Genomic DNA, 12033 nt, shown 5'->3' on the forward strand with positions numbered 1-12033 from the left:
TTTCACCACGTTGGCCAGGCTGATCTCAAACTCCTGACCTCAAGTGATCCACCCAACTTGGCCTCCCAAAGTGCTGGGATTACAAGGGTGAGCCACCACACCCAACCTCCTCTAATACTAACCTGGTACCTGGGCCCCAGAGCAGTCCACCAGCTTTCCCCCCTCCCCAGACTCCTCCAGAGTTAAAACTTGAAACAGAATTTGGGAACCATTAGTTATTGAACATTCATTTATTCAGCAACTATGTGTAGAGCACCCACTATGCACCAGGCAGTTCTGAGCTGTGATCAAGGACAGACACAGCCCCCGCTCCACTGGAAGACCGAAAAAAGCCCCCCGCCCCCACGACTGGGGCAGGAACCCTCAGAGCACTGGGGCTACTGGCTCACTGGAGAGGAAGTAGCTCCTGAGTGAGAAATCAAAGAGGTGAAGGATGGGACCCACTTCCTGGATAGAGAGAACAGCCCACAGAGGCTCTTTGGTGGAAGGGGAAGGGACAGAGGGCCTCAGGAAGGCAAGCGCCTGGGGACAGAGCGAGCATCAGATTCGGGCACCCCAGGAAGCCTTCCTTACAGGAGGGTTCTGAGCTTCAGCCTGAGGGCCTGATGAAGGGGAAGGGCAGTCCCCAGCCCACAGTCACAGGGAGCTTGGAGATTTCCGGAGGCTGACCTGCTTTCTAGTCTGTGTGTCCAGGGCCTGAACACCGTGGGGGGTACAGTGCTGGCCGGATGCTGGGAAGAGCTATGCATTTTAATGAGCCCGCACAACCTGCCCTCTCTCCCCAGAATCCGAGGAGCAGATGGGGCTCCCGGCAGGTGGGGCTTGGCTTCCCAGTAGCATCCTTAAGGGAGGCCAAGGACTCTGGGGCAGCAACTGAGCTCCAAAGCCAGTGGGAAAGTGCAGCCCACCAGCCACCACCTCTCTACTTGGCACTGATGCAACGCAGGGCCTCCTGGCTTTCAGGGCCAAAGGAAGATTCGAGACCCCCGCCCCAGGGCCCCGCTTTGGGAGACGGAGGAAGAATTGTCCCCATGCCCCCTAGAGTCAGGCCTGCGCCGCCTCTCAGAGGCCATCCCAGGGACTCCAGGGAGGCTGGTCTTCATCTAGGGCCCTCCCTGACACATATCCCTATTCCAGGGAGGATCTGGGACTGGCGGCTCCGCAGCCACGGCCTCCGGCTGACCCGGCATCCGCTCCTCCCACAGTCTCCTCCTGCAGGAGGCCGTCCCGTTCCGCCTCTGGGCGGGGGTCCAGGGTGGGAGAGGCTGACTCACCACAGAGGCGACAGGGGCACTCCCTGACTTCACCCGATCCCAGGGACCCCCAAGGTCAGCGCAGGAAGAAGTGGACCACAGGGGAAAGTGAGGCACAGGGTGGGGGTGGGGGTTCCCAAACTGTCCTGACCCCAACCGGCTAGAGGCCACACACGCACACACACACACACACAAGCTGAAGCACAAAGGCCACTCGCCCTAGTAACACCAGAACTCCAGTGACACAAGGAGAGACCCACACAGAGGGGAGAGGCGGGCTCGGGGCTCTCACACCCAGACACAGGGACACAGCGGCGGACACGGCCCCCGCCGGCCCACGGCGACACGCCCAGGACACCCGGAGGGCCCTGGCGCCTGGAGCGCCTCCCGCGCACTCGCAGACTCGGGGACACGCGAGGATCCCGCGGAGGCAGGGCCCCCGCGCTCACTCACCCGCCTCGGCTGCCCGGGCCCGCGCCTTTGTCGTCCGCGCCGCTCACAAAGGCGCCCGGCGGCCGGCGCCGCGCCTCCAGCTCCGCAGGCCGCCGCGGGCGCCCATGGCCGGGACGGCGCCCCCACCGCCGCAGCCGCCGCCACCCGAGCCAATGGCCGCGCCGCCCGCCCGCCCGCGAGGTCCGGGCCCGCCGGGACTGCGCCCGCGCCCGCCGCGCTCCGAGGCCTGGTCCCGCCGCCGCCGCCGTGCGCGACGCGGCGCCGCCCCCGCCCGCCCGGTCCCGGGGCGCCGCGGCTGAGGTCACCGCTTAACCCCTGGTGGCCGGGGCAGCGGCCGCCGCGCCCCCTCCCTGCTCCGAGCGCGCCGCGAGGGACACGGGGCCTCCCCCCACCCGCTGCGAGCCCCCAGCGGTCCCGGCAGCCCACCGGCCCCCCACAGTACAGGGGGGAAACTGAGGCCCGCGGGGATGGGGCCCGGCCCCGGCCACGGCCACACGGCGACCTCCTCGCTCCTTCACCCACCCCGGGGTCCCCACTTCCCGCCTCCTGGTTCTCCTTACCCCGTTCTCCGCGGGGAGATCCCGCAGGCGCGCAGGGTGCCGGCTTCTCCTCCCCCACTTCAACATTTTGCCCTGAGGTTCCCCCAAAAGGGTGAGAGATTCCTGGGCCGGCCCCAGGGGAAACCCTAGACTTAGGACCTGCCCCTCAACCAGTCTTGGCGGCCCCGTATTGCCCCCCCACCCCCGCCATGGCAATATGGGGAACCTTGCAGCCATGCACCCTAACCTCCAAGAATAACCCTGGCGGGTTCAGGCATTGGCGGCTTTGAGACCGGCAACACCCCAGTGATGTAGCCCCATTTTCCCCAGGAGAAAACTGAGGCTCAGAACTGAGAGTAACTTGGCAAAGCTCACTGAGCAGCAAAATGCTGAGACTGAGATCCTAGCACTCCCCTGCCTTTGCAGCTCCAAAGCTGCCAAACACTAGGTACTCCCTCCTGAAATTCCAAAGAGGGCCTCTGGATATGATGCAATTAATTACAGTTATCAGGTCATTAATTAAGATTATCCGCGTTGTTGTTAAACACTCCCCCGCTACCTCTCTATTTGCAAGGAAATTCACACGCGGGCTTATCAGCAATTACTCCTGGGTTGATAATGATAAGTTCTGCAGCCTCCAAAGGGTACAGGTGCACGTAGGTTGAAATAATTTTCAGCTTGTGTTCCTTACAGCCTACAGCTGGCAAAAACTTTTTTTTTTTTCACTACTCCCTATTTGTCAGGCACCAGCCTCAGGGGCTACCAGTGAGACAAGGAACCAGACAGACCCCAGCCCCGCCCCCTCGGAGCTCATAGGCTTAGGAGAAGACACAAATAAACAGACGGCTACAGTGCAGTGAGACAAGCCACACAGGCCACTCTCTGAAATCATCTTATTCACCGACTTGTTGGTTTGTTTATTGTCCCTCTCGACACAAGAACATAAGCACCACAGAGTTGTCCTGAGCCCCAGGCTAGGGCAACACTGGCTCATAGTTTAAGTAGGCAGTAGATATTCTTTGAGCATTTTTGCTCTGTTCCAGACATCGTTCTAGGCACGCAGGAGACACCAGTGAACATAACAGGCACGCCCCTGCCCTGATGTGAATAACTGATGGCAGGACAACAGACAGGAGAGGTTTGGGGATGCTAGCAAAGCAGGAAGAAGACTTCAGATGTCCATTCAGTGACCTCAGGCTCATGGCATTAAGCTTTGGACCAGAAATGGACTTTTGGGTCCTGCTGTCATAGCCAGAGCCAAGTACACGTCCCAGACCAGCATCGCGGACTTTCACAATTTACTCCAATCCCTTCCTTGGCTATCTGTTTTTTTTCTTTCTTTTTTTTTTTAAGAGACTGGGTCTTGTCCTGTGGCTCAGGCTGGCACAATCAGCTCACTGTAACCTCAAATTCCTGGGCTCAAGCAATCCTCCTGCCTCAGTCTGTGAGTAGCTGGCACTACAGGTGCGGGCATGGTAGTGCCTGTAGTGCCTATATTGCCAGGTAGCCATGCCTGGCTAATTTTTTTTCTTTTTTCTTTTTTCTTTTTTTTTTTTTTTTTCGTAGAGTTGGTGGTCTTACTATGTTGTCCAGGCTGGTCTTGAACTCCTGGGCTCAAGAGATCATCCCATCTTGGCCTCCCAAAGTGCTGGGATTACAGGTGTGAGTCACCGTGCCCGGCCTCCTTTATTATCTTATTTCCCATCTAATCCTGAAATGTCTGACTCCCCCAGCTCAGGATGCCCCTACCTTCTTTGGTTATACTAAGTCTTACCCTCCTCTCTGAGAACCAACACAAGGCCCAGAATCTCCAGGAGGCCTTTTCACGTGGCCTCCTCCATTCCTGACCTCCCCCTCCTCTGAGCTCTATAGCACCTAGTCCTTTTGTTGTAAGTTGGCTCTGGGTGCATAACTGATTTGACCCATCTAGCTTGAGGGCAGCTATGATACAGCCTTGAGGGCAGGGGCCATGCCCCAGGCCCCCATTTTGCTCCCAGAGCCCAGCACAGGTTAGGGGCACACTCTTTAGAGGATCGTAATGGATTCTAAAGGACACCCTAGAACCGTTATCAATAGAATCCTCTGGGTCTAGGGTTCCAAACCACCTGCTCATAAAACAAATTGAGTCTGCAGAAGAATTTTGTTTTGCCCACAGTGGTTTTGTTGTTGTTAGTTGCCATCATTTAATCATTGGGAGATTTCCCATAAAAAGTCAGATTGCAGCCAGGAGCAGTGGCTCATGCCCGTAATCCCAGCACTTTAGGAGGCCAAGGCAAGAGGATTGCTTGAGGCCAGTCATTTTAGACCAGCCTGGGCAACATAGGGAGACCCCTGTCTCTACAAAAATAAAATAAAATAAAATAAAAATCTAGCCAGATGCGGTAGTGCATGCCTATAGTCTCAGCTACTCAGGTGGCTGAGGTGGGAGGATCACTTGAGCCCAGGAGTTTGAGGCTGCAGTGAGCCATGATCCCACCACTGCACCCCAGCCTAAGCAACAGCATGACCCTGTCTCTGAAAAAAAAAATTAAAAGCCAGATTTCTAGCTTCTCTTAACAAATCTGAAGATCTGATAATGCTAGGTCCACATTCCCCCAGGGCCACACTCTGCAGGGCCCCAGGAGTGGTGGCCCTTTAGACACAGCTGTGCTCTCCACTTGTCAACGTCACTCCCAGCCCTCTGTCACTCCTCTGATTTAAGGCCCCTCCTCTGTGATTTAGTGTTTTGATTTCATTTTCCCTCTACTCTCCACCTTGGTGAGAAAGAGTCACATCACAAAACATATGCTGGAAAATAAATAAACCTGCAGCCCTCACAGTCCAGGCCAGCTGCCTCAGCAGGCCACATCTTCACGTATTCTTGCCCTCTTGACATGCACCCGCCTCTTCACTCTCACTTCCCCAGAAGCACATTCTTTTTTTTCTTTTTTGGAGCTAGAGTCTTGCTCTGTCACTGAGGCCAGTGTGCAATGATGTGATCTCGGCTCACTGCAACCTCCCCCGCCCAGGCTTAAGTGACCCCGCTACCACAGCCTCCTAACTGAGACTACAGGTGCGCACCATCATGCCCTGCCAATTTTTGTATTTTTTTGTAGAGATGGGGTTTCACCATGTTGCCCAGGCTGGACTTGAACTCCTGGGCTCAAGTGATTCTCCTGCTCTGGCCTCCCAAAGTGCCGGGATTACAGGTGTGAGCCATTGTGCCCTGCCCCAGCTGCACACTCGAAGCTCCACAGCACAAATGAATGCACAGGTGTTTCTCTGAGCCTTTGCCCTCGGCTGGAATGCCCCTGACTACTCCATCCCCCAGACACTATGGTTGACTGCTTTTTAGTGCTGTCAACATAAATAGCACCTTCTCAGGGAGCTCCTTCCAAGGACTCCCACACTGGGCCCCAGGCCCCTACCTGCAGCCTGCATTCCCTGTCAGTATGCCCAACCTACCATATGTGGTGGCATGTATGCCCCATGTCTCCCCCCCAGATTGTGAGTCCATGGAGGCTGGACTCTGTTGTCTCATTCCGGGTGGTATCCCCAGCACCTGGTCCAGAACCTGGTGCAGCATAGACACGAGACAAATATGTGCTGAATAGATGAGTGGATGGGTTTCAATAGCCACAAAAGGAACAAAAAGGATTTCTGGGAACATTTCCATGTCCCAGAACATTCAATTAACCAGAATTACCCACTCACTGAGCACTCTGGTGAGGGCAGGATTTATTGTGTAAGCAAAATCATCAATGATACATTACATCTGGATGGGACTCAGGAGTCTGTCCTCCTTGTCTCCGCTGCTGACCTGAGAAAGAGAGAATGAGGGCGTACAGGAGTGGTATTTCCCTGGTCAGAGAGGTTAGGTGACTTGTCCAAGATTGCTCAGCAATCTGGTAGCAAAGCCAAGACGGGGATCCAGGGCCCCCGCTGCTGCCTCCCAGTCTGGCCCCGCTCCCACCAGTCAGCTCCATAGTGCGGGGGTCCCCAACCCCCAGGCCATGGATCAGAACCAGCCTGTGGCCTGTTAGGAACCAGGTCACACAGCAGGAGGTGAGTGGCAGGTAAGCAAGCTTCATCTGTATTTATAGCCATGCCTATCACTCACATTACCACCTGAGCTCTGCTTCCTATCAGATCAGCAATGGTGGCATTAGATTCTCAGAGGACCACAAGCCCTGTTGTGAACTGTGCACGTGAGGGATCTAGACTGCACGCCCCTTATGAGAATCTAATGCCTGATGATCTGTCACTGTCTCCCATCACCCCCAGATGGGACCATCTGTTTGCAGGAAAACAAGCTCAGGGCTTCCACTGATTCTACATTATGGTGAGTTGTATAATTATTTCATTATATATTACAATGTAATAATAGAAATAAAGTGCACAATAAATGTAATGCGTTTGAATCATCCCAAAACCATCCCCCCACCCCATCCATGGAAAAATTGTCTTCCACATCCACGAAACCAGTTCCTGATGCCAAAAAGTTTGAGGGCCTCTGCCATAGTAGTAGATCAAACAGAAAGTGGCCGGGCATGGTGGCTCATACCTGTAATCTCAGCACTTTGGGATACCAAGGCAGATGGATCACCTGAGGTCAGGAGTTTGAGACCAGCCTGGCCAACATGGCGAAACCCTGTCTCCACTAAAAATACAAAATTAGCCAGGCGTGGTGGCACATGCCTGCAATCCCAGCTACTAGGAAGGCTGAGGCAGGAGAATCACTTGAACCCAGGAGGCAGAGGTTGCAGTGAGCCAAGATTGTGCCACTGTACTCCAGCCTGGGCAACAGAGCAAGACTCCTTCTCAAAAAAAAAAAAAACAGAAAATGGGTGGGCCAGGCATGGTGGCTGGCCAGGCACGATGACTCATGCCTGTAATCCCAGCACTTTGGGAGTCCGAGGTGGGTGGATCACTTGAGGTCAGGAGTTCGAGACCAGCCTGGCCAACATGCCAAAACTCCGTCTCTACTAAAAATACAAAAATTAGCGGCCGAGCGCGGTGGTTCACACCTGTAATCCCAGCACTTTGGGAGGCCAAGGCGGGGCAGATCACAAGGTCAGGAGATCGAGACCATCCTGGCTAACATAGTGAAACCCCATCTGTACTAAAAATACAACAAATTAGCCGGGCATGGTGGCGGGTGCCTGTAGTCCCAGCTACTCAGGAGGCTGAGGCAGGAGAATGGCGTGAACCCAGGAGGCGGAGCTTGCAGTAAGCCGAAATCACGCCACTGCACTCCAGCCTGTGCGACAGAGAGAGACTCCATCTCAAAAAAAAAAATAGCTAGGTGTGGTGGCAGCTGCTTGTAATCCCAGCTACTCAGGAAGCTGAGGCAGGAGAATCTCTTAAACCCAGGAGGCAGAGGTTGCAGTGAGCCAAGATCACGCCACTGCACTCCAGCCTGTGCGACAGAGAGAGACTCCGTCTCAAAAAAAAAAAATAGCTAGGTGTGGTGGCAGCTGCTTGTAATCCCAGCTACTCAGGAAGCTGAGGCAGGAGAATCTCTTAAACCCAGGAGGCGGAGGTTGCAGTGAGCCAAGATCACGCCACTGCACTCCAGCCTGAGAGACAGAGCAAGACTCCGTCTCAAGAAAAAAAAAGAAGAAGAAAGTGGGTGGATGGGAATGTGGACTTCCCAAGTCTGGATATCAGCCTCACACAGGCAGTATGAATGGACAGTGCCCAGCCAGCAGCCAGTCTTTGTTATGTACTACATCATCAAGCCAATCATGAACATGCTAGTATCAAAGAGAGACTGGGTCACGTTTTGCTTACAAATAAGGATGATAGAGTCGGTCTCATCAAGGTGAAACCCTCTTTCCATAACATTCCTGCCCCTGTTCAATAGGACAGGCATTTTGAGGGGGGCTGGGATGCACGGAGCAACCCCCCAAGCCTCCTAGGTTCTTCATAACCCAAGACCTGCATTTGCGGGGAAGCAAGCTAAGGTCAAAGACAGCCACAGGTGTCCTGGGGGATCAGGTCGAAGAACGCCTCACTTCCCTGAGCTGCTCCTTTACGGGACTTAGCGTCAGGAGAGACTAGTCTGAATAGCCCATTCTCCTGGGGATGTAGTGTCAAAATAACCACGGCAAGCCGGCACAGTGGCTCACGCTTATAATCTCAGCATTTTGGGAGGCCAAGGTGGGAGGATTGCTTGAGGCCAAGAGTTCAAGACCAGCCTGGGCAACATAGCAAGACCCCATCTCTACAAAAATAATGATAAGATAATAATAGCAAACACTTAATAGCACTCTCTATATACCAGGTTCTGTTTAAACACTTCACATGTATTAGCTCATTTAATCCTCACAGTATCCCTATAAAGTGGATACTTTTATCCGCATTTTACCAATGAGGAAACTGAGGCACAAAGACACTCTGTCCTAGCCTTAACTGTTCGTCAAGAATACCTGTTCTTACTCAGCACCCTCTACACTTGAGCCACTTGAGTGGATTTTTATTCCTTGAAAGCAAAGAAGCCTGTGATGAGAGGAGAGATGAATATTCAGGTGGTACTGTCTGTCCCTGGCTACTGTCTTGGTGCAGGATGAAGGGGGCATTCCTGAGTCCTTTGCAAGGAGAGGGACCAATTAAGGCACAAGTTATCCCCAGCACCGTGCTTTAGCCTTCCTGTATCTCCTAAAACAGAAAAAGTCAAGGGGGGGTGGCGGGTGCAGTGGCTCACACTTGTAATCCCAACACTTTGGGAGGCCGAGGCAGGCGGATCACCTGAGGTCAGGAGTTTGAGACAAGCCTGGCCAATATAGGGAAACCCCGTCTCTACTAAAAATACAAAAATTAGCTGGGCTTGGTGGTCTGCGCCTGTAGTCCCAGCTACTCGGGAGGCTGAGGCAGGAGAATAGCTTGAACCTGGGGGACGGAGGTTGCAGTGAGCCGAGATCACACCACCTCACTCCAGCCTGGGCAACAGAGCGAGACTCCATCTCAAAAAAAAAAAAAAAAAAAGAAAGAAAAAAAAAAGAAAAGGTCAAGGGGGAAGGGACAAAGGACAAAGCCTTAGCACAGGGTAAATGTGGGCTGGGGTATCAGAGGCAGCCGCAAACACATACAGCTCCTCTACCCAGCAGGCCAAACCCCACAGGCCCCAGGGGGCCACCTACTCCTCAGGGGTATCTGCAGCCTCCTCTAGGGATAACAGGCAGAGCACTTGGGGCTGTCTGCTGAGCCAAGGGGAGGTTGGATTTCTCGGCTTGGGGCCTGGCCAAGGAGCCAGAAAGGACAAGGAGACAAGGTCTTTGCTTCCTGGCATCAGATTACTGCTCCAACCCAGGGCTCAGAGCACCAGGCCAGGCTCCCAGGCATAAGAGTTGCTGGTCAGCTGATGGCAGACAGGGCCGAGGGCCTGTTCTAGAAGTTACCATAAAGATAGAAGGGATGTGTCACTGGCTGCTGAGGAGAGGGAGCAGGGAGAGAGCCCAGGGGACACAGCAAGCCTCCAGCCTTGCCAAGCAGACCTGGCTAGAGACTGTGGGCCAGGGCAAGAGGTCCTCAGGAGGGCAGGGCCTGGGCCTGGGCCTCGAGAGAGACTTCAGTGACACTTGGCTGGTGGGTGGTGGGGGGGTGCTCAGCTCCCACTGGCTGGCCTAGGCTGTGGCAGGAGGGCCTGGCCATGGCTGCAGCCTGGCACCAGCCCCAGAAACCTTCATCATCCCACAGTTTCACTGCCCAGGGCGGGGAGGCTCCATAAGCTCCCTGGTCTCCCAGATGAAAGACGCTTTCTAAGAGTCATAAAACCATCCCCACTCAGAACAATGGGCTCTTATCCGGCTATGTCCTTCACATAAACTCCCATGAGCAACACACCAGAAGCTGCAGGCAGGGGTTTTATAGACTGGCTTTTTGGACCAGCCCCAGAGCTCATTAACATCTACTCCCTTGCCCTCTGCGGAGGCTGTGTGGAGGCTGCATGGAATCACACCCATCTCTGCTGTTTACAGAGGCCCACTGTGTGCTAAGCCTCCAGGCAACTCTGCAAGGAAGGTGGCTCTATCCTGCTTTATGAATAAATAGGCCCAGAGAGGTTAAGTGACTTGTCCAAGGTCAAACAGTGGGAGAGTGAAGGAGCTGGGATTTAAATCCAGAGTCCATGCTCCTTCCCCCAGACCATGTGACCTTCGGATAAGATTGCCCAAGTCTTCCCCCAAGAACTCAAGAGGTTAAGCTCCCAGATATGACATCTTCTGAGACCCGAAAGCCTTCACCAGGATGGTCATGTTGACCCACCTAGTGGGTCAGCAGAGGCACAGGAGTGGGTCAGTTTGGAAGGGAGACTCAGCACATCAGGGACATGACATAAAAGAGGCCCTGAGCCCCTTCCCTCCGCCGAAACCCTGAGTCCCCACTGTATCCCACATTCACCCCTCCAAAGACCTTTCACCCCACTCCTCCTCTGAAGGCCACCTGTGAGGATGATGCCCCCACTTTTACTGTGCATCTATCTACATTTACCATACGCCAGGCTCTGCAGTCTTCATGCATGATCCCATTGACTCTTGCAAGAACTCTGTAGAATGGCTGCCTTCTTTTTTTCTTTTCTTTTTTTTTTTTTTTTTTTTTTTTGAGATGGAGTCTTGCTCTGTTACCCAGGCTGGAGTGCAGTGGCACGATCTCGGCTCATTGCAACCTCTGCCTCCCGGGTTCAAGCAATTCTCTTGCCTCAGCCTCCCAAGTAGCTGGGATTATAGGAGCCCACCACCACACCCAGCCAATTTTTGTATTCAGGGTTTTCACCATGTTGACCAGGCTGGTTTCGAACTCCTAACCTCAAGTGATCCATCCACCTCAGCCTCCCCAATTGCTGGGATTACAGGCGTGAGCCACCACGCCCAACCAGAATGGCTGCTTTCAAGATCCCCTTTTTCATACAAGAAACTGAGGTCCAGAAAGGTAAGTAGCCTGCCTGAGGTCACACAGCAAGTAAACAACAGATGCCAGGTCTATGTGACTCTCCCCCACCACACTGCCCCAAAACTTCACAATGTCCAGCAGACACTCTATCCCCACCTTCTCAATCCCACAATACTGGCTCACAACCCTGGGTGTCACCACAGATGCATGGATAATGACAATAACAGCTGCTCCTTCGTGGGTACCTTCTGAGTGCTAACCTCACCCCCTGCACCATCTCCTATCTACACAACAACCCTCAATGTTGATATTGCAATTCCTATTCTGCAGATGAGAAAACTGAGGCTCAGAAAGGGGAAATGTCTTACCCATTGTCCCGCAGAGCTGATAAGTGGGGGTGCCAGGGTTTGAACCCTCTTCTCTCTGGTTCTAGAACCACTGTTCCTTCTAGGTAAGCCAGCATGATAGTTAGACCAAACCATCCCAATAGAGACTTGGCATGCATTCAACAAACATCCCAGGTGCCTAGGGTGTGCCCAGCACCATTCCAGGAGCTGCCAGTAAAAGAAACAAGACTGCTGTGTGGCCAGGTACGGTGGCTCACGTCTGTAATCTCAGCACTTTGGAAGGCCGAGGTGAGTGGATCACCTGAGGTCAGGAGTTCAAGACCAGCCTGGCCAACATGGTGAAACCCCATCTCTACTAAAAATACAAAAATTAGCTGGGCATGGTGGCAGGTGCCTATAATCCCAGCTACTCAGGAGCCTGAGGCAGGAGAATTGCTTGAACCTGGGAGGCAGAGGTCACAGTGAGCTGAGATCATCCTATCCCACTGCACTCCAGCCTAGGCAACAAGAGCAAGATTGTGTCTCAAAAAAAAAAAAAAAGACTGATGTGTTCCTGGCCCCATGGCCCCATAA

At 53.8% G+C, this 12033-nt stretch overlaps 1 protein-coding gene across 8 annotated transcripts in view; it reads right to left on the minus strand.

Moving 5' to 3' along the window:
* Positions 1-1927, minus strand: part of ARHGEF10L (Rho guanine nucleotide exchange factor 10 like) — a 163124-nt gene extending 161197 nt beyond the window's left edge. For 3 of the 8 annotated variants that reach the window (XM_054435897.2, XM_054435903.2, XM_054435889.2), the window contains exon 1: positions 1707-1925. The gene's annotated coding sequence lies outside the window, so the exon portion shown is untranslated. Of the gene's footprint in view, positions 1-1706 lie in introns of all 8 variants that reach the window. The other 5 variants (XM_054435867.2, XM_054435855.2, XM_054435883.2 and 2 more) reach the window with 3 other exon arrangements.
* Between the last annotated feature and the right edge of the window lie 10106 nt (positions 1928-12033).

This window comes from Pongo pygmaeus, chromosome 1 (assembly GCF_028885625.2).
Source record: "Pongo pygmaeus isolate AG05252 chromosome 1, NHGRI_mPonPyg2-v2.0_pri, whole genome shotgun sequence".
Lineage (NCBI taxonomy): Eukaryota > Metazoa > Chordata > Mammalia > Primates > Hominidae > Pongo > Pongo pygmaeus.